Source organism: Stigmatopora argus, chromosome 15 (assembly GCF_051989625.1).
Source record: "Stigmatopora argus isolate UIUO_Sarg chromosome 15, RoL_Sarg_1.0, whole genome shotgun sequence".
Taxonomy (NCBI): Eukaryota; Metazoa; Chordata; class Actinopteri; order Syngnathiformes; family Syngnathidae; genus Stigmatopora; species Stigmatopora argus.
In genome coordinates, this window is record NC_135401.1 from 8,180,092 (window position 1) to 8,205,111 (window position 25,020).

Consider the following 25,020-nt stretch of genomic DNA (forward strand, 5'->3'; position numbering starts at 1 on the left):
GTTGACAAAAGAAAGTCATATGACCTATTAAGGCTGGCATAGGTATCTTGGCCAAACTTGTGAGCAAACAATATTTACATAAAGCATCCTAAAATAAAGAAAGAAAGAAAACTTAATGCTTAGAAAACAAAGTTTTCCCCCCACCCTCTATGGTATAAATACTTGACTCTCCAGCATCGATGTGACCCTTAGAAAGTGGAGCAGGTACTAGTCCAAATCTAGGACACCTGAAAAGCCCTTTGTTAAAAGGGAGTCTATATGATGAAGTTGAGAGCAAGAGAGAGCGACACATACTACACACATGCACCCCCCACACTCACATACAAAGAGAAATCACTGCTGTCAAACTAAAGCGTAAATCTCCATCAGTGCTTAGACAGAGGTCGTATATAAAATAAGATGGTCCTATGGATGTGGGCCAAACAACACATCCTGTCAGACATAAAGACAAACCAATCTGATGAGATTTCACTGAGATTCAGGCATTTTCAATTGGATTTGTTACACATTTGAAACATGATTTGGGGTCATATAAAGAAGAAGCTGAAAGATTTGACCGTGAAACTCCAATGGGATTTGACAACATCTGATACGCATAATGGCAAATGGATGTCTTTTTAGCTACAGGAAAATCCACATGGCGTTTCGAGGGCTGAAAATGTCTTAAAAAAGCTTCATACTGTCGACATTTCACACCAAAATAGTGAGTTTGGGTGACATCTGACTTCCGTAGTTTGGAAAGGTAGGTAGTGAGAATAATACAATATCTCTTTGCCAGTGAACGGAGCGAAGATACTGATGAAGCCAGTTTATGAAAACAACATCTTCACATAGCAACCTTGTTCATGGCCAAATTGCAGTGAACGCTATACACGAGTCGAACCAACTATTGACTACGCTCGTTATTCAGGAAGAACAATTCAATGCATCCTTGAATTTTTTGCTGCACTGGAGATGTGAAGGAGAGAAAGACAAGTGTGGATGAGACCTGGGAGGATTGTACTACTGGGGTTCATGGACTTTTGCATAATGATTCCCTATACAAAACGGTCGTGTAAACATGGAATGAAAATAAAAGCAACATGCCATTTTTTTGTTTTTGCTAAATATTGTTGTCATGTAAACGGAGTCTTGCTGTGTCAAATTATTAAGGCAATATATATTGAGTGTCCATACAAAAAAACAAATAACTAGGGATGACTTTTTGAATTCTGACCCAATCGGATTTTTCTTAAGATATGTTTTGCTGATACTGATATAATGTCCATAATATTAGACCAGTAGAAATAATGCGAAATAAAAAGTACCAGTGACAAATGATTTTTTTTGTATCAAAGTCAAGAAATGCTTTGTTTACAATGTTACTCGGTGATCTGTTACTGCCATTCATTTCTAAAGAGATACTTGCCCATCCAGTGGACGTTTGTCTAGTGGTTTGATTTACAGCAGCCGAAAAGCACGATATTACTAAACTACTGGATTGGAACTGATCTTGTGACCAAATCCGATACTGTCTGATACTCCAAAAATAGTCAGATCAGGACATCTCGACAAATAAATGAAGTTTGGATGGTAAACTGTATCTAGAAGTTAAACAAAAACTTGCTAGAGGTTGATGTTTGGTGTTGTGATGATTATTTGCCCTTGGTTTTTTAAATGTGTGACACTCCAGAGTTACTGTTTACCTTCGAATCCGCAATGTTTCTTCGACTCGCCTCTGGTGTTTTGATTACTGTGGTGACAAATGAGAACAGCCTGATTTCACTAGCACATCACTGATGACTGTCTTCTCCTCTGCACAGCTTTGTCTCAACAGCGAGGCTTATCTACGAGTTTACCTTCATTTGTACTATTGATTGTTCGTAGAAGGAGCACGTTATCACATCTTCACATCATCTCATTACTGGTCCGGTGGGCTTTGTTTCATAGGCAAAAGCAGACTTTTCGCAGCGCCATCTGCTCGGTGTCTTCCACGCCAACTCGTGTTCAGACTACTGTTAACACTTAGGAAGGCTTGTGGGGCCAGCGATGTGACGCCGCTGCTAATGAAAGGCAGCTCAAAGCGTTTCAGAGTGTTTGTAGTTCTGTTTTTCTGCTCTTGAGGAGCGTTCAAGACACAAAGTGACACTAAAATTAACTCGCGTTGGTTTCATTGCCGTCCTTTGTTGACAGACCTCAAGTGAACACAACATTAAACACAGTCAGGACGATGTGTCCACCAAGAATTTCATAATGATGCCGAGACGCATGAAATTTCTCTATTCCTTTCTTGCTGTTGCTATGAATACGATAGAATGATATTCAGATTCAAATAGCTGTTTTTGCAAAGAGAGGAAGTCATAATAACATTTCCCTGACTTCATTCATTTTCAGTACCGTTTATCCTCACAAGAGTTGCGTGGGGTGCTGGAGTCTATACTAGCCAACAAAGGGCGGGTGGGGGACACACTGAATTGGTTGCCAGCCAATCGAATGGCACATAGAGATGGCCAACCATTCATGGTCACACACAAACCAAGGTGGAAATTTAAACTGTTCAACCAGCCTACCCTACCTGACTTTGGGCGAAAGACAGACGAGACTGGTCGTAGTCATAGGTCAATCAGAGACAGACACTCACAATCACACTGCAACCGAGCAGGACTCAAACCCACATTGCCTATACTGAAGTCACCTGAAAGAACCACTGCACCATCAGGTGGCCATCCACCCAATTGCATTTGACCATAATTGTGTGGAGGGCACATCGCAACCCCCAAGGTCACATCAACAGGAGCCTGAAAAAGTCACTGTTCCCAGGTTAACAACTTCCTTTTAAAAGTAAAAATGAGAAAACTAAAGTTACTCACATTTCAAATTGCATTATGATAGATGATGTCGTCGCATCATCTATCGGCAGCTTAATGCTAATACACTCAAACCTCAACTGTCGACTGACAAACAAAAGTAAAATATGAACAAGTAACATGAAAAAGTCATAAACTGACAGTAACAAGTTTTTATAATATGTAAACTGTTCCAGCAAACACAAATGCATGGATAAAATCTTTCCTCAAAAACTTTCAAGGGTTTCAACCCCAAGTTATCTTTGAGTGTGCTATTTTTTTGTTTTGTTTTAGCAGTTAGTTTCAAAATGTGTCCTTTTTAACTTATACTGATTGCTTAACACAATACCCAAACCAATTCTCCTTCAATTGTCCAGCAATATGTTCACTTTAAAAAAGTTTGTTAAAACAGAGTAAGGATAATTACCAATTTACTTTAGGGGTCCGTTTCAGTGGAATAGCTTTTGTCATCGTTAATTTAACTTTGTGTAGTCCGTAATGCTTTTCCTCCTTTGATGTTTTTTTCTCAGCCCATCTTGCAATAGTTTCATCAGATCTTTGCTTTCACAAGGGACGTTGTTTGAACGGGATGAACTTATGTGTAATTCTTTGTGTTTTTTTGTTAGTTTGTTTTGCCACCCTTGACTCCAGCTGGCCCTGAGCTAGCGCAATGATTTACAGCCATACGTCCTTGCGACTACAAGCAGGACATCAGGCTAAATTTGTCCACAATCCATTTATTTTAAGAAAGAAAGCTTTCCTGTTTTTTTTTCCCTTTACAGCGCACCCTCCACATCAGCATGAATTTCCTTTGGTATTAATTATGAAGCCAGATTTGTATAATGAACCTAATAAACTCCAAAAGGGTCCTGAGAAGAGCTCCTGTTCTAGTCAACTATTTCCTAATCAATTCCATGAGTCCATGTCATTAACTATTTATCAGCCAGGGCATGACGTGACACGGCCAGGATTTTCCTGCTGTTCTGATGGTTCTTATGTAGTGGCGCTCACCTCGAGAGAAGCGAGAAAACAGAGCATCAGCACTGTGTAGTGGAGAGTGCACTTTTCATCATGGTGCTTCTCTTTCCTTTCCACAAGCCACTTTCACATTACTGAGAGGCTTCTTTCATGATTTAGCTCTTTAACTTTGGACTTCTAATAGTCCTATGGTCCTTCCAATTAGTAGAGGAGAAGTAACAAAGACGGATAAGGATGATGAGAGGCCATATGAAGGGATATGCGTAAATCCTCATTGGACCATATTAAGTTCTCCAGCCTCAATAAAATAAATCTCCATATGCGCTCCTCAGTCGTCATCATGATGAGTTGTTCTGGGTTTTTTGCTTGAATGAGCAGCAACCAATACGAGCCATGTAGGATGCAGTGTGAACAACTGCGATGTCACCCCGCTAATGACACAATAACTCTTCCATCCGTAGCAATCGGGCAAATCTATGGATTTTCATCCCGGTCACATGCACAATCTCATGTAATCCCACCATACAAGACTCGAGTGATAGAAAATAGAATAGAAAAAAAATCAAAACCAAATGAGACAATCCTGCTCAGTTCTCATTCATTATACCAGATGTTATTAAATTATTGGAAAACATGCATGGTTTTATTCATGAAAAAAGTGGCTTGAAGGTCTGTTTTCATGCTTTCCTCACAGAGGAGCCAAAATATTAGGAGCAAATCTCAGTTCTCATTTATTCTTACGGCTGTTATTAAATTATTAGAAAACCCGCATGGTTTTATTCATTAAAAAAGTGGCTTGAAGCTCTGTTTTCATGCTTTCCTCACAGAGGAGCCAAAATATTAGGTACATCTCTCAGTCCCTGCTGCGGCGCATTTCCACACCATCGCAAACCCCGAGAAGGCATAAAAATCACTTTCATCTATTTAACTTGAAAGTTAAAGCATTCACTCGTCCTCTTAACTTTTTGTCACTGAATGGAAATCATATCATAACACTGTGCGTAATGGCAACAAAATGTCTCAAAAGAAAGAATGCAAAATAGGAAAATAAAAAAACACTCACCATGTTTTGTGTCGATAAGGAGGACCTCAGGAGATGCTACAGTGCACAAATGAACCAATCAGGGGAATCCCACCCGGGAAAGAGGAGAAGTCCGTTTCTCGCGCGTCTGTCCCGAGCACCCGCACGCACGCACGCAGGCAGGCGCGCAGCCTCTCGCGTGCGTCCTGTTTGCGTTGCCGTCACGCACTGCTCTCCATCATCGCATATCTCCGCGTGGAAATGCTTCCAGTCAGGTTGGCTAAAACAAGTGGCGTCCCAACCCCCGCGGAAGATGTTCTCTCCCTTTCGAGTTGGATGGATGGATGCAAAGTGCACCCAAGTATTTATTTTTGCATGACTGAGTGAGTGAGTGCGTGAGTGAGTGAGTGAGGTGAGTGAGGAAAAAATAGTTAACATTTTCAGACACAGTTATCACTACAGAGGACATCTTCATTCATTCATTTTTTGAACTGCTTATCCTCGCAAGGGTCTTGGGGGGTGCTGGAGCCTATCCCAGCTGACTTCAGGCACCAGGCGGGGGATAGCCTGAATCGCTGGCCAGCCAATCGCAGGGCACAAGAAGACGGACAAATGTTCACACTCATGCTCATAACTAAGGGCAATTTAGAGTTTTCAATCAGCCAACCCTGCATGTTTTTGGATGTGGGAGGAAACCAGAGTACCCAGAGAAAACCCATGCAAGGACAGAGAGAACATGCAAACTCCACACAGTGAGGACTGACCTGGGATCGAAGCCACAACCTCAGAACTGTGAGATTGACGTGCTGTATTTCCTCATATGGAAAATGGTCCTATCAAAACAATTGTCAGAAATTTAATTCAGATTTAAAAGAAGCAATTTGATGTCATACACAAATCAGCCAACATTCCGGATAATGAGTTAACTCACATTGATTTTTACCATAAAATACCTATTAAACAATTAGATCATGTGTTCAGGGGCACAGTTCATACAAGACAGGGTATGAATGAACTCGCTGGAACTGTCTTTGCTGTCATGCTTGTTTGTTTTGCCTTTTACGCATCTTATTGCAGAAATTGTGACATACCAACAGGGGGCAGCCATAAGAAAATATCAAGCTTATTAAATTCTCCCTCCGAACGATTTTAACCACATCACAGTGCAGAGAAATTTACTGTGGGTGGTAATATTGAGTAGAGGTGAAGAAAAAGCAGCTGCCACAAAACAAACAAAAAACCTATTGCGACCTACGGCTATGCTTCCTCTTAGATGAATGTTGACAGTTTGGACCCCTACGCATAAATAGTACTCTGCGTGTTGCTCTCTAAATAGCTTTGAGCAACTACGTAATCATTACAAAATAAACATTGAATATTCAATAGTAATCGTGTCATACATTCATATTCGATGGCCATCGTCATTTCTGCCTTTCTGTTGTGGCATGAAAACAAAAAGCAATGCTATTATGAATGTAGTTTTTAGGGTTAAAATGTGTTGCTTCTAAATAAGACGTGAACCTTTAAATACATGATAAGCAGCAATTCACAGATGAAGCAATCTTGTCTGTTCATTAAAAAGCGTTGATTGAGCAAGCGGGTTCTCATTCTTGTCTGCTATATTCAATCTTTAATTGAATCAATATGGTGCTCCTTGAAAGCTAATTAGAAAGCTCTTCAAGTATAGAAAATGTTAATGAAAAAAAATAGCGCATCACTCATCCGGGCAGAATGAGATATTTAGGCGTGTGGACGCAAACCAAGTGACCATCTAACAAGTCATAACAATACAATCTATAGTATTTTTATATGGTGACTACAGGCAGAATTTCTGATTCTTCTTTGACAATCACCCTTCTATGCAATTCAATAAAATGATAATACTGGGTGTATCAACACGAATTTTCCATTAAAATTAACACCAGTGATATTTTTGGTGATTAAAATGATACGTGTGGCAATGTCAATTGGCAGGTGTAGGTTAAATGTTTATTGATTCTGGTCGTTGTTCTTGATAGTTAGTGTACTGTTTGTGGACCTGATGAGCATGGACTGATTATCATTAAAATAATAAATATAACCTTTTTTTAAATGTAGAACTTCAGTGTTACCTCAAGGAGTTGCAATGGGAAAACTATTATTATTTTCCCTTCTGTGCATGCTGCTTTACTTTCAACATTTTTTTCAACTGAACCGTGAATAGGAATTAAAAAAACTAATAATAAAAAATGTCACAGTCCTTGTAGATAAGGAATAAATGTCAAGAACAGGAATGTTTGGAAAAGATGAAGAAGTCTAGACTTATGAGTTTTGACCTGAAATTCCACAAGCAGCATAAAAAAATTATGCTGCCTGAATGGAAGTATTAACATTAAAGCTTTAACAGCCTAAAACAAGAGCGGTTGCATCCCGACTTCAAGTTCTATCTTTGATAGCGCCATCACAAATAGATGGAATTCTTGCTAAAATATAGCTATAAAACCTGCATGCTGAGAGGAAATAATTATAAATGAATGTAAATAACAATATTGATCTGAATTTTGATGATATAACAAGCTTTAAAACATTACTTAAAAATGTGAACATTATCTTTTGCGGAAATCAAGTCAAATAGGATTCATGCTGACCAGTAAGTGTGATTAACTGGAAAAGATTATTGGAATTGGTGGAAGGAACAGCTCCCTATTGATCTGGCAATTTATTTCATCTTGCCACTCCTCTTCCTCGCCCCACATTTGTCATTCACAGTGTTGTTCAAAAATATATGTGTTCTTGCTGACTGAGCATTGAAGCCTAAATAGCAGTGCTGATAAGTCACGAGCAATCTGACATTTTCTCTTGTTCACCAAGGTAATATTTTATCAAATTGTTCATAATAAAAAGCATTCTTGTTCACACACAACAATACATGCTGATATTTTGGAGAAAATGTTGGAGTGATAATGTTGTGGCAGAGTATTGACAAGGCCGTTGACCCTACAAATCTAAGATTTGAGTTTAAATCAATAAAGTTCTTGCTTTAACACAGCTCTATAAGACTGACAATTTGAAGGAAATTTGTAGAATTAACTACATTTTGAAACAAGGCGAAGAGTGCTGTCAATAAGTTTTTTACCTTCTTTCCCTAGTTTTTTTTTTAAAGGTATTTCGCATGACTTGCAGCTGACATAAATCCTACCAAGATTTCAACAATTTTTTGGGGCTGCTTTGCTTCTAAAGGACCTGGACAATTTGTTTTAATTAAATTGACGATGAATTCTCTACCTTACCTAATTCTCTTCCTTATCTAAAGATTGATTATTTAACTGGCTAGAGATTCAGCAATTGTAATTCAACAACCGTACAAGCGTAATTAATACACTTGATAGCAGAGTCAAACTAGAAAGAAGGTTCAAGGCACGGTTTGGCTTCAAAAATGCAAAAGCATCCAGTGAATTGAATATAATGCATAACAAGCAGCGCAAAAATGGAAAACCCAGCAAGCCCATAAAAATGTCCATTTGAAAGAGAGCTGTCCATTAACACTCTCACTGTTGGAACAGCAGATGAATGATGAAGAAATGCCGCTCTTAGAAGAAACGTATAGCTCCCATACTTGTCATGAATAAATCATTTAAATAAGTCAAACCCTAATCCTAATAGCATATGGACACATTTATATAGAGGCAGGCAGCTGCACAATAACCTTGCTGTCATCTATCAGAATAATGCACACATAATTTGAGCCTATTGTGGTGATTAATGACCAATAAACTTTAAAGCCCTGCATACTTAAGTCAGGCCACTTTGGGTTTATTTGCATGCGTAGGACTTCTAGCAACAGACATTTTTTGATGCAACGGAAAGTTTTTATTATTTTAATCGACATCTAGGATTGGTTATTGTCGGTAAATCTTGATTTACTCACAATATCAGAAATGATATTTTGATATCACGCTATAATGAGCAGTGTTCGTCATATCTATCTGTGTGAACTACCCTCACATTTGTCTTCAGAATTTTTACGATACTGATTTAAATCAAGTGTAAGTTCGGGGCTTATCAGTTCAATTAGTTCTCAAGTGAAATGCAATTTTGCTTTTAGTGAACACAGTGAATACATTCCAAGGTCACTTTCCATTGTGCCTAACCCAAGCGAGAATGAATGACTGAAAATCATGATTAACTGAACCGTTTTTTACAGTGCCGTGTGGAGAGTCCTCTTCAAACTGTTTGCTTTCAATTGTGGTTCAGCAACAGTGTTTGTTTTGAATGGCCCGTGTCTCACCGCCTAACTCCAGAAATGCACGGCTACACCTTTGCATTTGGACGGTTTGTGCAGTCTCACTGTCAACTGACTGTGAAGTGTGCCTTTAAAGACTGAAATTCCAAAGAATTCTCTGAAATTGAGTTGCTGCTACACCACTGGAGTGACAAATTAAACTTCTCAAGTGCTAGTCTGATGGATGAGTCGGGAAGTTTTTGGACATGATACAATACTTCTGGGAACCAGTACAAGCTGTGTCAGAAAAGTTACATGAGACAAAGTTCATCTCCTATCTACAAGTTCTCTCTTTCATAATAATTCCACTAGTCTCTGACACACTTTTTTTCCTTCTTTTTACACCTTGTTTAAGGATTCTTAAGGGATTATCTACAATGGTGTCAGCATGGCCTAGATGTTGTTGACATCTTAACAATCTAACAACAACTCCCTACAGAAATGTTTTTCACCGCCACTTTTAGTTATGAATTGTTGATGTGAATGTTATTTGTCTCCCTGTACACGGTATGTCCAGTACAACTGACTGGGAACCAGTCCAGAGTGTACAGGACAAACCCTACAAAAGATGTGTGCATTTAATAAAACTATGGTGGTTCAAAGATTTAAGTTTTTAAATGCTATTTAGGGGATGCAATTTTTGTGATTAACTACGATTAATCGCAGTCTTTCACCAAAACCAATAATAGATTAAAAAGTAGTACTACTATATATAAAGTAGTAGTACTCTTAGCCAAATCTGTCCTGACTTCCCTCTCCCAGCCTAAAGGTTTTTGGGTGTATCCCCTCCGTACCCGTTGTCACCATGAGGGAATGTAGCGCTAGTTACAATGAGGTAGCATATAAAATAGTATATAGAAATAGCAGATGCAGAGTGAGCCTACATGTTTGGTTCACCACTCTAATGAAAAGCACTTTAAGCTTTTTCTTTGTTGGCTCAGATGTTAATGCACAATTAATTTGTGAGATAACTTGGAGTTAATTATTTAACTGCTCGGCCTGAATTGTAAATGTACAGAAATGCAGTTAGACTATCAATGGCACCATTAGCTTCATTCGCTAGTACGGGATGAATAAAGTTTAATCTAATTTAATCTAATTTGGTATTGCACTTCCTTGGTTGCCGTCAAAGCATTCTATTGAATTTGAGCCTAACTTTCTTGTGTGCACTCGGTCACATGCACAATTCTCGGTCCCTTTTTTATTGACATGAGTTCACATATGGGCCCTGTCCCTTACAAGGGTGTTTTCTGGTGGAAATGATAGAAATATGATTCTTCCGGCTGCCTATGACAAAGAATCAACGAACTTGGCCCGCTTCCAGACGAGTTCTGTCATTTCGGATCAGGGCAAATGCGCCGACTACCAGGGGTTTGTTTACTTAGCTTCTGTTTTTTTTTTTTCTTCTTTTCTAATTTAAATCCTCTGAGTCATTAAATGGAGCTTCAGGCAAATCAAAATGAATGTTTTAACAGGGCATTTGTGATTTTGTATGTGATTCTCCTTGATTTTTTTTATTGCACTTGTAAATACTTACTAACTTGGACAAAAAAAAGATTCAAGTTGTTTATTAATTAGCATGAGTTATTTTTTTTACATTACAGTAATACAGTAAAAAAAACTGTTTCAGGCTATCCTTAAGATAAAAAATAGTGAGTACAATATTGAATTACAAATATAGCCTATATAGAATCTTAGCCTGGGGTTTTAAATTTTTAATGAGAAGACACAATCAGCAAATTAAAATTAGTAAAAGTAGCTTAGAAAGGGGAAGTGCATCAGTTTATTTGTACTATATTGTTGTATTCCACTTTAGTTAATAAGGGTTAATTAAATTGTGCCTCCAAGGATGCTTTCAGGAAGACACTGTCATATTTCTATTCTTTAAAACCTTCGAGATTTCTTCATGAATAATACTAAACCAGTAAAAGTGAGAGTCAACTTCTCGATCCTACTTTTGTTTTCACCCTAGTGCACACAGTGTTTTTTTCCCTGGTAAGACATGTTAAGTTTGTGCAGGCATTGGAACTGATGTGTACGTGGTGGTGAAATTCAGTAACTTTAGGGGATTGACGAGAAGAAAGCATAACATTTCGGAGTATACTTTATAAAGTCATGGCTTTTATTTTTGATACAATCACTAAAAATTGTTCTAAATTGACTTTCCTCACTGCGCTTATCAGACCACAGTAATATCTATTATTCAGCTGCCCTTGCAAGGAACTTTGTGGCTATATTGAACGGATGTGGGGATTAAGATTCCATGAAGACACTTTAATTCACTGCAAAACACTTCATTTGCAGAAATGATGGGCCTGCTGCTAAATTACAATAGCTTTCCAAACCGCACAGACTGCAAATGGTTGACCTGCTGTGCAACCAGTAATCAGCAATATGTGTGAGCTTGGCACAAATCACCATCTTCAGTCATTATCTGCGCTTGTGGTAGCAATTTCATGGTGAAATGGAAGTTTATCACAGCTGGCTTCCCAGCCGGAGTGTGGCAACACATTATAAGAGATCATCAGGAGGGACATTTCCAATTACATTTAAGTGAACTGCCGATTATTTATTTCAAACAAATGATATATCGATAATCTCTCAGCAATGCACAGTAACAGAGACTGTCTCGTGACATTTGATATGGCTTGGATCAATAAAGTTTTAGCTCAGGATTGTGATCTTTCCTCCTCCTTGAGTACAATCACTGTAATTTTGAATAGAAAAGTCCTTTGTATTTAGAAATGAGTTCATCTGAAGCCAATTTTAAATACTGTTGGTGCTCAGGAGTTTCAAAAATCAATTAATGATGTATCGGCATATTGAATTAGTGATTGAATATGATTTTGGGGGGCTGTTGTGTTGCTGTCAATTGCAATCGATTGGTAGATTTCAAAGCCAGTCAGTCATCGTTTTGGCTGCTAGTTTAATTAATTGTCTTTGCAATTGTAATTTTCTTTTAATCTGAATAATGAATCAGCACAAACTACTAAATAGATTAGGGCTTGAAGAATTTTTTTAACGAAAATTGGGTCGATTTCACACAGTCACAGTGTGCATTCCCAAATTAGTATACTTCAACGGGAAATTGTTCCAAACATTATTTTGGCTATTTTCCAAAAAAAAGCAGCTCTCCAGTGTAATTCTCGCGGAGAAAACTGCAAACATGAGTGGGCAATTTTCACGTTGTGTTCTGTATGATAAGAAGCCGGCTCAATGGAAGGCATTCATGGACTCAATTACACTGAACATATCCAAAAACACCATGTCCATTTTTACAATATCTATAGACAGGTGGAAAACTTTTGAGGTACAGCATGCACTATTAAAATTGAAAAAAATTGCATCACCAACAACGTTAAACTTTTGTTTTCAACAAACGTACATTATTAGTCAAAAGAACTAACCACTGTGAGTCCACAGCTATCTGGAGTTAATATCCCAAGCCTCCCCCAGAATTTAAGCATCTGGTCCTTAGTACGTGGAAAGGTACAATGTTTTTTTAGAGTGGTTATTTGGCTCACTAAACAATGTTCGACTCCTCTCAACCAAATAATTGGAGTAAATAATCCACAATAATTAACACATGTTTTGCAGTGTTTCATTTACACGCAAAATTGACATGGAAATGTATGTAAATGAAAACCCTGCCTTTCTAAGACTGCAGTAACAAAAAGATGATGCTGGATTTTCTACCTTGCAGAAAAATTCTTTTTCTCACATTCAGAGCATTAGAAGCATGAAAAGCAGTCTAACAGCAGGTGCTGTAATGCATCCAAAACTGTGCCTGAAATAGTTTTTATAAATAAACAATCTCTATCGCCTAATGGCTTTGCTTCGCTTAGGATAGTCACATTGTGATCTAAAGGATATGAAATGCAAAAGAAGGATGGAAAAAAATCATTTCTTCAAAGAATAGTGATTTTCTCATCAGTATGCACAACAGCACTAGAACGTGGGTAATATGAGCAGTCCACTCACCAGCATTGCACCATTTAACCTCATTCTATACGCTTTTAATTATTTACTACTGTGTTGGATTTCTCACAATTCCGTTCCTTCATTTAATGAGAATCTCTCAACACATGAAGCTTTTAAAAGAAAGCATTTGAAGTGTCCCTACATTGATAACCTTTTTAAATAAATAAAAATGTGATAAATAAATCAGCTTTCATTCTTCACTTTAAAATCTCAGTGGAAATCTTTCCACTCCTACCATGGATTTTATCCTCAGTAAAGTCCATGCCTTTACAGCCTGTCATCCGTATGATAGCGAGCTCAGATAAACTAGCAGAGCATATGCTGATTTAATCCCAACCCCCCAAAGCCCAACCATCCCTGCTGTTCTCACTGGATGCTGGGCCAACATCATAAGCGGGGGAATTATATGATATGACCATTCATAAATTCACATTCAGAAAATTACAAATTTTCCATGCTTCTGTTTGCCTTACTGGGGTAAGAATGACAATATATTCTTATTGGGTGCCAATCTCATAAATGAGACTCTAGGTACATTGTTATAGTTACTTTCAGTCTGTCCGTCTCACATATCAAATTAATAATAAAAATAGAAGAAAATGAAAAGTCTGTTAAAAAACTATAAACTAGTAGCAACGTCTAATGATACTCAATATCGGGATCGGCACCCAATTCGAAAAAATTTGGAGTATCGGATTGGTCACAAGATTGGATCCAATCGAAGAGTCGTATTAGTCATTATTTGTGACACCATCGGTCAAGATAAAGGTCAATGTTTTCCTTTTGTCCTGCCAAACACGAAAACATCATTGTAGCATCCGCCAGTTGTAAATTTGGAACAGGAGTTGTTTTCCCATAAATTAATTAAAGGAAAAGTAGTAGGCGACAGTAATTAAAAGCATTCTGAACACAATTGCCAGTAGATCTTAAATGACATTGTTGGTGACATTGTCTTTGTTATGGGACATTTGGTTGCAGTTGAAACATGTATAGGGACGTTTTTTGTGGGAAAACAAATGACTAGATAAACAGAGAACAGACATAAATGATACACAGATTCCACTTTAATTCTATACCGCTTTACAGCCTGAGGTTGTTATAATCTGGCATAGTCCAGTGTACACAATGGGCAATAAAATAAGTAAGCCAGCATTATTTTTAAATGACACTACAGTAAATAGATTTTTGTTGTGGTTCTGCATTCCTTTCAGTCAACAAATTCCCAGCAAAAAAAGCTGGTTAATTGATTTTGTAGAAGAAAATTTCAGACAAATATGTATAACATATTTGCTTTAATTTACAAAACAATGCTAGCCGAGAAGCAGAGGAAAGCAAGTTATTAGTTTCGACAGAAATCATGGCTCATTGACCCTGTTAACCGCTGCCTGGGTTCGCACCATCAAATTGGCTTTTAAAATATAAAATCCCCATTTAGAAGCAATTCACCTTGTAAAGTAATCATTTTGTTTTGTATATGACTGCACAAATTCATACCACTGGCAGTATACAGGGCGGCTAAAAAGATTACATGAGACATTTATCCTTATTTTTCCATGGCTTTGCGTTGGATAAATTATATACTAGAAAGGATTGTTTATTGTGTATCTGTAAAAGACTATTTTACAGTGATTAGTTACCTAATGTTTGGTGAGCTATCTTTGAAGAAAAACTAACATTTATCAGAGGCTATTTAATTTGACCATTGTTGGATTTCGGGCTAATTGCCAATCGGTGGCTTTCCTCCCGAAAAAGCAAATTGCTAAACCAGTCACTTGAAATAAATAGTCATTTGTTTTCCCCTCAAACTTTGGCCCATTAAGTCTTTTTTGCTCTCTCCCAAATAGCAGACTCTATTAAAAACCTAAAAGGTTGGGTTGCCAGGTTTCTTTATGGACATCTCCCAATATGTACCACATATATATAGTTCGGCTAGCTATCATGGGCAATCAGTAATAATTAAGACTCAAAAATCTGCATTTTAATCAGCGTCAAAAGATTTGACCGTGTTGTGCAAAATGTGGATTTTTTTCATCCTCTCCGAACCAGTTCTCATTCATTTATTAATTTTCCGTACCGCTTCTCCTCACAAGGGTCGCGGGGGCTGCTGGAGCCTATCCCAGCTGAGTACGGACACCAATCGGTGGCCAGCCAATCACACTCCTAACGAGGGGCAATTTAGAGTGTTCAACCAGCCTACCATATATGTTTTGGGGGCACTTGGACGTTTCGTCGAAAGACGTTTTGTCGAAAGACGTTTGGTCCCCGGACGTTTGGTCCCCGGACGTTTGGTCGACCGGACGTTTGGTCGACCGGACCTTTGGTAGAACGGACGTTTGGTAGAATGGACGTTTGGTAGAACGGACGTTTGGTAGAACGGACATTTGGTAGAACGGACGTTTGGTCGCCAGGTTGTTACTGTTGAAACCAGCTCTCAAAATTATAATCATGAGAGAGAGTGAGTTTAATATCTAAATATCTAATGTTAAAATATCAACAGTAAACTCTTTGTCATAATTTGGCAGCGAGCGAACCCGGCGACCAAACATCCATTCTACCAAACGTCTGTTCTACCAAACGTCCGTTCTACCAAACGTCCGGTCGACCAAACGTCCGGGGACCAAATGTCTTTCGACGAAACATCCGGTCACGCTTTTTGGGATGTAGGAGGAAACCTTAGTACCTGAAGAAAACTCACGCAAGCCCGGGGAGAACATGCAAACTCTAGACATTGAGGACTGACATGGCATCTTACCATCGACCCCAGAACTGTGAGGGCGACACGCTAACCACTCAATCACCAGTTGCCATGAACCAGTTCTCATTGATTTCTGCAACACCTTCATCAGCCTCTGTCTTGAACCCGTTTTCATCCCCTCCATTCCTTGATGTGTGCAATCATCAGCATGAGTGCTGATGGGCGGGTGGCTGCGTACTTTGCTGAGCCTGCTCACTAACTGGGGGAGATTAAAGGTTATCCACTCAGGGCCCATTTATAGCAAAAATACCTGTGCTTGTCAGCAGCACGATGTTGGACTAGCAAAAACTCGAATACCCGTCCCGCTCATAATTGCTCACCTGAATTCACCTCACTTCTGCATGGATGTCCCCATGATGTAACCGCCATTTATAGAAAGCGAAGCTCTTTAAGACAATATGTTACTACTCTCTGATTATGATATTTTGAAAACACCGTGGAGGTTTTGATTACATTTGATTTTTTTGCTGCATTCAGTATAGAAAACCTGGTGGATCGTTGTTAATGCATTTGTTCAAGCGCTCTGAGTATTTTTAATTTTCAGGTTGGGGATTCTATTTCAGTGGTTCAGTCAGACACTGACATTTGGGGATGATTTCATATTTTTGCAACCGAGGCTGAGTCACCTGATTAAGAGAATCAGGGAATACCGAGTCCTGATCCGATACATCGGCAATGTTTTAAGAAAGCGAGAAAAAACATTCAAATGTTTTTTTAAATTATCATTAATATTTGAACAAAACTATGCTTGCATCAAGTGATTAGCGCAGCATTGGGTTAAGCCAGGAAAAAAATAAAATTGTGCAGCACCCTAGTGAGGATAAAGCGGTTCAGAAAATGAGATGTGATGAGGTTTACATAAATATAGCCAAAATTTAAATTTTACTGTTTGCAGAAATAAATTACTCATATTTATGAATGAAAAAGCAAGTATACTACCACTAAATTAATGTAATGAACATCACAGTTGAATTCAAGAGTTAGATTATTACTTTTAGTTGTCTTGTAAAAGACAATAAAGGGTTTGACTTAGAATATCACCTAAAATACAATCCATCAATGGTAAACAGTTTTGAGTTTGCAATTTTAATAGACAACTTTGAGCTCATTTCTGAACTCAGATTACAAATTTACCATGAGACCATGCTTTAACGAGCTCCATTATATTCAATCACGGTCCCAAGATGGTACTTAGTACTTGTATATTACCACTAATTTTGGAATGAATGCTATGTATTCAGCTCGAAAGCTTCCCTAATCTAGTTGAGGTCGCAATGGTTAAGAATCAATGCTCATTTTGTCCTATAAATTCAACCTGACGACTCAAGACCCTTATTGATTTTGCCGTTTCCCCCCAAGGACACTTTAAGCTATTTGACGTGATATTGCCAAGTCAGGAGGGAGAGGTTGTAGGTTGCATCACGACTATATCACTTACAATTTTGTAAAGCTCTATCCCCAATTTTCAGAGATGATTGTGGCTACGTAAATGTCAAAGTAAGAGTAATATTGATTTTGAAGCAATATACTGTATATAGGATAAATGGGGCCAGTAGAGTCCCCATTTGTCTACCCGGGATAAAGTTAGTCTGGCTTCCATTGCTGACAAAAGGGAGTTTGAATTTTTCTACAAATGAAGGTACAGTAAAAACCCCGGAGTTTGTTTGACAATGAAACTGGTAAAGATATATAAAACATACTGCAGTTGCTAAGAAGTTATGGCAAAGCCCCAAAGTTAAGTCATAAAGTCAAGATACTGCAAACTTGTCTGACAGACCGCTCCAGAAAACCAAACAATGCAAAGACCTCTGACGGGAAAATAAAGACTAAACCTCCTCCTTTTTTTTCCTCCACTTTCATCTCTCATTCCCTCAATTTTGTTAGTCTCCGTCCCTTCAGGAAATTCCATCATGGCTCCAAGTCGCATTCTCATTAAAAGCATGCAGAGCATCAGAAAAGCATGAAAAAAAAGAAAAAAAAACATAGGATCTTAGGATCCTCTCACACTATTTAATATTCCTAGGATGATCTTTGAAAAGACGAAAGGGGGCTGTTTCTTCTTGACGCTTCTCCATCCCGGCGCCCCACAAGTAAAACGCCGACCCTGACCACATTGTTGACAACCTGCTCAGCTGTTGTTTGGAATAAAGAATCATTATCCAATTTTCTCTCAGCGTGAACAGAGTTAGTTGGAAAAAGTAAATACAGATGGGGGCTGAATCCTGCTGCAAATAAATAACACCCTTGTGTAAAACGCTCTAATTGCCTATTTCAGCAGTTTACCTTAAATAGACTGCAAATTACAATTCAGAAACACGATATACTATGTAATGTCTTCAAAAAACCTACTTTATATATATATATATACATAATTTTTTTTTAAGCTTCTATTATAATACTTGAAATCCAATTTTAAAAAGGCTTTTCAAACAATGTTATAGAGAAATCAAATCAGCTTAGGGCAAAAATATTCTTTTCGTACGTATGTAAATGACCTTCATATGAAGCTTGTTTACTCCAAAAATCTAAATGTACAAATTTCTTACAAATATAATCATAGAAACAATTTTGTTTGAATACAGTCAATGACAAACTTGTCGGTACTGCCATTTTGGTAAGAATGTTTGTTTTTGTCCTGGAGCTAACTTACGGAATGTCATCCAGCTTGTCAAAATTATAATAATAATAATACTATAATTTTTGAGCCAACAGCCAAATGAGGTGGCTCAGTTTCAACGACGACTCATTTCTCAAATTAGGCCATCACCCAGAGTGATTAGCTCAATTGACGACAATAATTCGAGCCCAAAATCCACAGAATAAAAACACAAATTACATAAATTTGTGAATTGTGAGTCAAATACTGCATATGCATGCGTTACTTAGTGTAAAAATGATTTGAAATCATTAGAACTTTTCATTTAACTATTGAAAACTATTTACAAATAAATGATTTTTTTTCTTCACATTTCCACGGTGAGCGCTGGGCAGATTAAATTCAGAAAATCTTCTATTTTTATTCAACGGCGCGCTTGTTTTTTTTCCACATAACATATGTGCATGCTTAGAAAACACACCGGCGACTCAGCGTCCATCACAACCCTCCAATTAAGCTGTAGGCTTTGAGGCAGCTGGTCATCTTGACAAATCTGCTCTTAAAATATGTCCGATTTTAGGGCAGAATGCACGCTATCTCATCCTACCTAATGTCTCCAAGTTAAGCAGAGCTCACGATGAATGGAAGGCCAGCAACTTGAAAATGGACCTTAAATCCCGAGGTGATTATTGTCAAACAGGGTCCCAGAATCCAATCAAAAAAGGGCAAGAACGATAAGACACCTGATCTTCCCCCTTTTCTCGCCTCCTGGTCTATACTATTTAATGCTGTTCTTTTTTTTCATCGAAATACATTTTCGGAGTGATAACCGAATTAAATTAGAAATTGCAATTTGTTCAAAAATTGGATAGGAAATGCATGGCAGTTGATAAACTACCTGGATTTCAAGTCACTTCTAGTTTGTTTGGGGGCATTTTCAGCTAATTTTTTGTGTGATTCAGGCCCTTATTTTGGTCTTATTCAGGTGTAAAATGCAAAATAGGCAAGAATCCTATAATGTTTCAGATCTGTCAGAGTAAGATTTTCTAAACCTATATGCAGTTTACTTAAAATATTACTTCACTTATTTCATGAGTCAAAATTGTAGGTGTTTCTTGGGTACCAATTGTAACATTTTTTTAAAAACTATTAAATGTGGCTACATTGTGTTAAACTGCTGCTCTTTGTCTACCACCTAAAAACATGTTTACAGCTTTTCCCATTGGTGTCTTGTTAGTTGACTGCCAAGCCAAACTACACTTTGGAAGCATTAAAAGAATAAAAAAAAATAGCTATAAACCTCCATCAGGCCGAGAAGAGCTGCAGACTCAATTAATAATTTAGTTATTACAGCCAGTGAGCAGGTATACGGCATGTCTGGAGGTAGGAGAGTGAGGCATTTATTAAAATTCCTGTGTGAATTGAATTTATCCTTAACTTTTTAAACACTCAGCAGTGGCATATGTTCGATCTGTGCAAACACAACCTTTGTGACAACATTATTACAAGTCAGAAGGCTCCCAGCTTGTCTACATAGCAGATCTTTGACTGACTCTTCTTCTGTCTGGAACAAGTGTGCACGTAGTCAAAAAGCTTGTAACCCCCTCATCCTTGCCTTTGTCTATTATAAAGTGGTCGATAAGTTTTCCGCTCTCTGGGACCCCGTTGGGAGCCACAAGGAAATGTCAATCCTAAGCGCATCTACTGCAAAGTTCCAAAGACTGACCCTGAAGCGTGAAAACGTCCCTCCACACAACGGCTTCTGATGGGTGCGCAGAGAATGAGACTGGCGGCGCGATAACAGGAATTCGGATGATTTCAGTCTTTCATGAAGTACTTTTACTATTTTTTTATGCCAAGAACTGTACTTTTTGTCCATGTTATCTCATTTGAACCAGATATTTCCTGTCTTAACTACTGTGTCTTGTGACCTGTCTCTGATGTAAGTCTACCACGATTAACTGACTTATTGATGATCATATTTTTTTTGTTAATATAATTGGCTTTTTTCAAATATATAAATATAAAAGATAATTTAATAATTGGCTTTGGTTGTGGGACAAGAATTAAAATGTTTGTGCGTCAAAAAAAACATCGTAATGGCATTTTAGCAAACAGTACAGTTTTACATCAACTGTAGTACTTAAAAATTGAATGAAGATTATGATTTTTATTTGAAGCTTCATTTTGGCTATTTTCTTTAATTACTTTACTGTTAAAAAAAGGTTTCTTGTGACACTTTCAGTGATGACAGAGGAGCAAGTGGGAGTCATTTACATTGATTGAAAGCAGTTGAATAGGAGGCAATTACAGTAAATCTGTAATAATGATTTCCATTAGGGCAAGAAAATATGGAGTCGTGGTGCGGCTCTAAAAAGGTAACGTCTAATTAATCCTCATCACGATCAGCTGAAGACTAAAATATACTTTGGGCATAACTACCTAATATGACATTTAATGCAGACCAACTGAAATGCAGACTGTCTGATTAGGATGATTCTTTCCTACCTAAGTATAACTCTTCAGTCTTCTTTTATCATTTGCAAAGTGTGCAAAGAAAAGTTGAAGCTTTATCTGCCCGATAAAATGAACAGATATTGACATAGCACTAAGGTTTTATCCGTTTATATTTTATTTTTTATTTTGTACTTGCATAATAAGACACAGCATGTTATATTGTGACAAATTATAAAACCTTTCGATTTAGCTTGGAAGCGCAATTGGAATTTAAAAAACTACACAGATAACACATTTTAACCACATCACATGCTAAATTTTACAGTTTAAGATATCGGAAAATGAGTGCCTCCCTAACTCGTATATTTTGAACCCTCTAGTTTCAAGCAGCATTTTTTTTCGCAACAAACACCACACTGAATTTGAATAAGCTCTCTAATTCATGACGCTATCGCTCATCGTTAATACCCATTTATCTCGGAAATCAAGGTCCAAAGAAACGTCAGAAGTGTATTAATGATTGTGCGTGTGTGACATCGCCAGAAAGAGATCAAGGTCAATCTTCACTTGATCTTGCTATTCTGTTGGTTTCAGATCGGGGCAAAGAGACTTTAGCTGCAGCGTTTATCACGAACCGGGTCCCAGAACAATCTCCTATCTTGTTTCCATCTGCTCTCTAATATGTATCAAAAATCTTTGTCGTTTATCTCTCCATGAGAGGCAAAAGCTAAAAAAAAGACTGCCTGAAGGATACTGAAATCTCTTGACTAAACATCACTTAGCTGCCTTACTGCGCGTTTTATGATGGAACCAGTTTACGGAAAGCTGTATGTAATTTTGAGTAGTAGAAGGTCAAAGGATAGAAAACATCGTATGAATTATACATGGCGATGTTTGAGTGAGAGACATTCCTCACCTTCTCCACGGTGGCTGCCAAAAGATTCAATCGACACATCGATGTCTCGTGTGCTTTGCCAGAAAATCATTAGGTTTTGACAAGAGGCCGCAAGTATGGAGTGAAAGACACTGCTGCTGTGGTTCTGCTGCACCACAGTCAAGTATTCACTGAGCTGAGAGTTGGATGACCAGCATTAACTCAATGTCAGTGTCAAAGTACAAAAGGAAAAATCATCTTCTGGCTCTTTACCAACCTCAACTCTGAAACGATTCAAATGTATCGATGAAATCACCATTTGTATTTTGACATCCCCATACTTAAACGGTGCCCTGTATTTTCACAAGATGACAACTTTGCATTAGTCACTTCACCCTACAAAAGCGTTACTGAGAGTAGGGCTTTTTTTTTAAAACATCTATTGCAGAAAAATACCTGCAAGCCAATTTTCTCCAAGGCAACTGTGAGTGAGTGAATAAAAAAATCTCTTTGTTTATGTCAAAACAACCAACATAAAGCGGTGCTCTCCAAGAGTTGACTGAAGGACAAAAGAAGTGGCTAAATGTATGTACCAAATACCAAAATTAAGCAGGATAAACCCATATTACAATATATCTATTCAAAAATATATTACAAATATGTCGGAAATTTTCATGGATTGGTACAACCAAACATATTTCCCACCCAAACATATTTCAGTTTTCCTCTTCAGTCTAGGCCCACTTCATAACATAGTACATTCCCTTTGCTCATTACAGCCTGACATAAAAAATGTATTCCAAGATATATCATTCTGTGTGACCCACTAGTAACCTCACTAAATGTTACACTGATGTAGAAAAAAAGAGACTGCACTATAAAAGGTGGGGGTAATAGGCATGAAAATTTCATCCAATTGGAAAATGTATGCAAAAAAATGTAGTCAAGTGAAAGCGATGTTTATCCTAGTCGGAAATGTCTAATTGTCAGCGACTGAGTTCATCATGAGCGAGTCCATGTATTTCTATTATTCTCATGCAAAACAGCTAACGCTTCAGATAATATGCGCGGCATATTTTCCTTCTACACATACACGCCTCCACATATAGAGCATATGGTATATAAATTCTCAGAGTGCACCGACAACTGTTCAGCCTCTCTTGTTTTATATAACTTAACCGGCAATATGTGGATAAGTAGACACTTTAATCGCTGAATTTACACTCAGCATTTATGCATAAAAAAGGATTGTGCGTATAATATAAAAATATACGTACAAATAGGACTATAGGGAAAAAAGGTAGAAAATTGAATTGAAATATGACAACTAAAAATGGGAAAATTCTTCATTTGAAAAAATCACAATAGAATATTCATTAAACATTAAAATGAAGATAACCATTTTAATTAAAAATCATTTCTTATGCTCCTCCTTTTTACTGTTCAAGTTTGCAAAATATTTGTTTTATTTGAATATGTTTTGATTAGAAAAATAATTATTTAGATCTGTTTTTCAGATTTTAGTTTTACTTTTCTTCAGTTCAAACTTCTGCATTTGGTATTTTTGCACGATTTTAACGTGCTAAAGTATTCATCCAATGTTTATGTATTTGCTCAATGTAAATTAAAGCATCAATGGGTTAACGACCCATATTGAAAGCAGGGAATATAGTAAATGGGCCATAATTATGCTTGTAAGATGAAGACTTGATGAACTGTAGATAAATGACTGAAACCTGATAATTGAATCAATATCAGGATCGTCTGTAATTATTCAAATTATTCTTTGTGATGTTCAAGAATCTCATAATAATTAGAGCATCATTACATGAACTTTAGTCACACATTAATCATACATCCCTTAATTAATTTACTGATTCTTTTCATTCAATGTTGGGATTTTTTGTTCATTTACTGCTAGCCCTTCGGCATATATAGAATGGAGGTCAATACAATGTACAGAAAATGTCAAGACAAAAAAGCTGGCATTAAAAAGGGGCACAGATTGAGAGTTTGAAAATGTGGCATCACTACAAATCATGGAGAAAAAGCACCTCTATTGTTTACTGCTTTTACGCTGTAAAAAATGACCAGCACGTGACAATATCTGCTTGGTTTCAGTTACAGTAATTGACTTCTTTTCACTCTTGTGTGACATTTTTACATTTTAACCATTACCATTACAGTTCATAAAGATTGTTGATTGCTTGAACAGGCTATTTGGGGGAAAAATACTTGGAAAAAATCAGAATATATGTCCTAATATTCTCTATACACCAAACTGACACACCTTTTGGCCAAGAATTGCAAAAATGGACTGTTTTTTTATTATTATTTTAAAGGAATCTCTCCCACCTCCTATTCTTATCTGGAAGTCCAGTTGGTTTTGTTTCAAGTTTGTCTTTAATCTCCAAGCAACAGGGAGCGAGACGAGAGCTTTTCTTGAAATTCGAAACCACCCCAACCCCTTCCCCATTTCTCTATGTCTTTGGAGACAATCTGTCAGCCCTCAGCCTAATCCCCACCAACCTGTGTGTCAGTGCGCCTCTCCTCACTACGTCAGCCACCATTCAAGTGTGCCGGGGCACCGGCGGCGGTCCACATCTCGTTTCACGGCTCCCTGGGCCTCTCTGCCTGAAGGGCTGCCGCTCTAGCGCCGATGAGAATTACTACATGAGGTTACAGCTACTATTAAGTGAGGCTGACAATGGAGGTGGATGGCGAGCAAGATCATTACACAACCCTGCAGAAAAAGGATGTCAGGGCGATATGGATTTAATTTAAAAAAGAATTCTTCACAAAGGCTTAGGTCATATTTCAACACTCCTTTAAGCATTGCAAGCCAATTGACATGACTCTATAAATCATCTATATATGACCTCAAGAACAAAAAGTAATATGAGGACAGGACAATGCGAAACTATTGCGAAGATTCCCAGGAATTGGGTCTTTACCAAATGCGGTTTATTCATGACTCAACAGGGGCAAACACTCTTTCATAAAGACGCAAGTAGAATTTTTACCCTTTTGCCCCTTGTTTTTTTTTTAAAACAATAATATAACAAAAGACCATTTTATGTTTATGTGCATAGGTCATTTTTATCTCATATTTTCATTCGTTTGGTGATCTGATATAAACACATTAGTTTCACAATATAAAATCATCATTGTGTAAATGTCGCAGACTGATAATTATTGATTTATTTTGGGAATACTAATAGTATTTGAGCAAGATCAAAGGGAAACATTTTTTTTTTCTGGCCTGTTAGGCT

At 37.6% G+C, this 25,020-nt stretch overlaps 1 protein-coding gene across 4 annotated transcripts in view; it reads right to left on the reverse strand.

The window, feature by feature from the left end:
- Window positions 1-25,020, reverse strand: part of htr1d (5-hydroxytryptamine (serotonin) receptor 1D, G protein-coupled) — a 62,377-nt gene that overhangs the window by 19,279 nt on the left and 18,078 nt on the right. For 3 of the 4 annotated variants that reach the window (XR_013305146.1, XR_013305145.1, XM_077620771.1), the window contains exons 2-3: window positions 5,589-5,657; window positions 4,867-5,073 (exon numbers count right to left, since the gene is read on the reverse strand). The gene's annotated coding sequence lies outside the window, so the exon portion shown is untranslated. Of the gene's footprint in view, window positions 1-4,866; window positions 5,170-5,588; window positions 5,658-25,020 lie in introns of those variants that run through there. The other variant, XM_077620772.1, reaches the window with a different exon arrangement.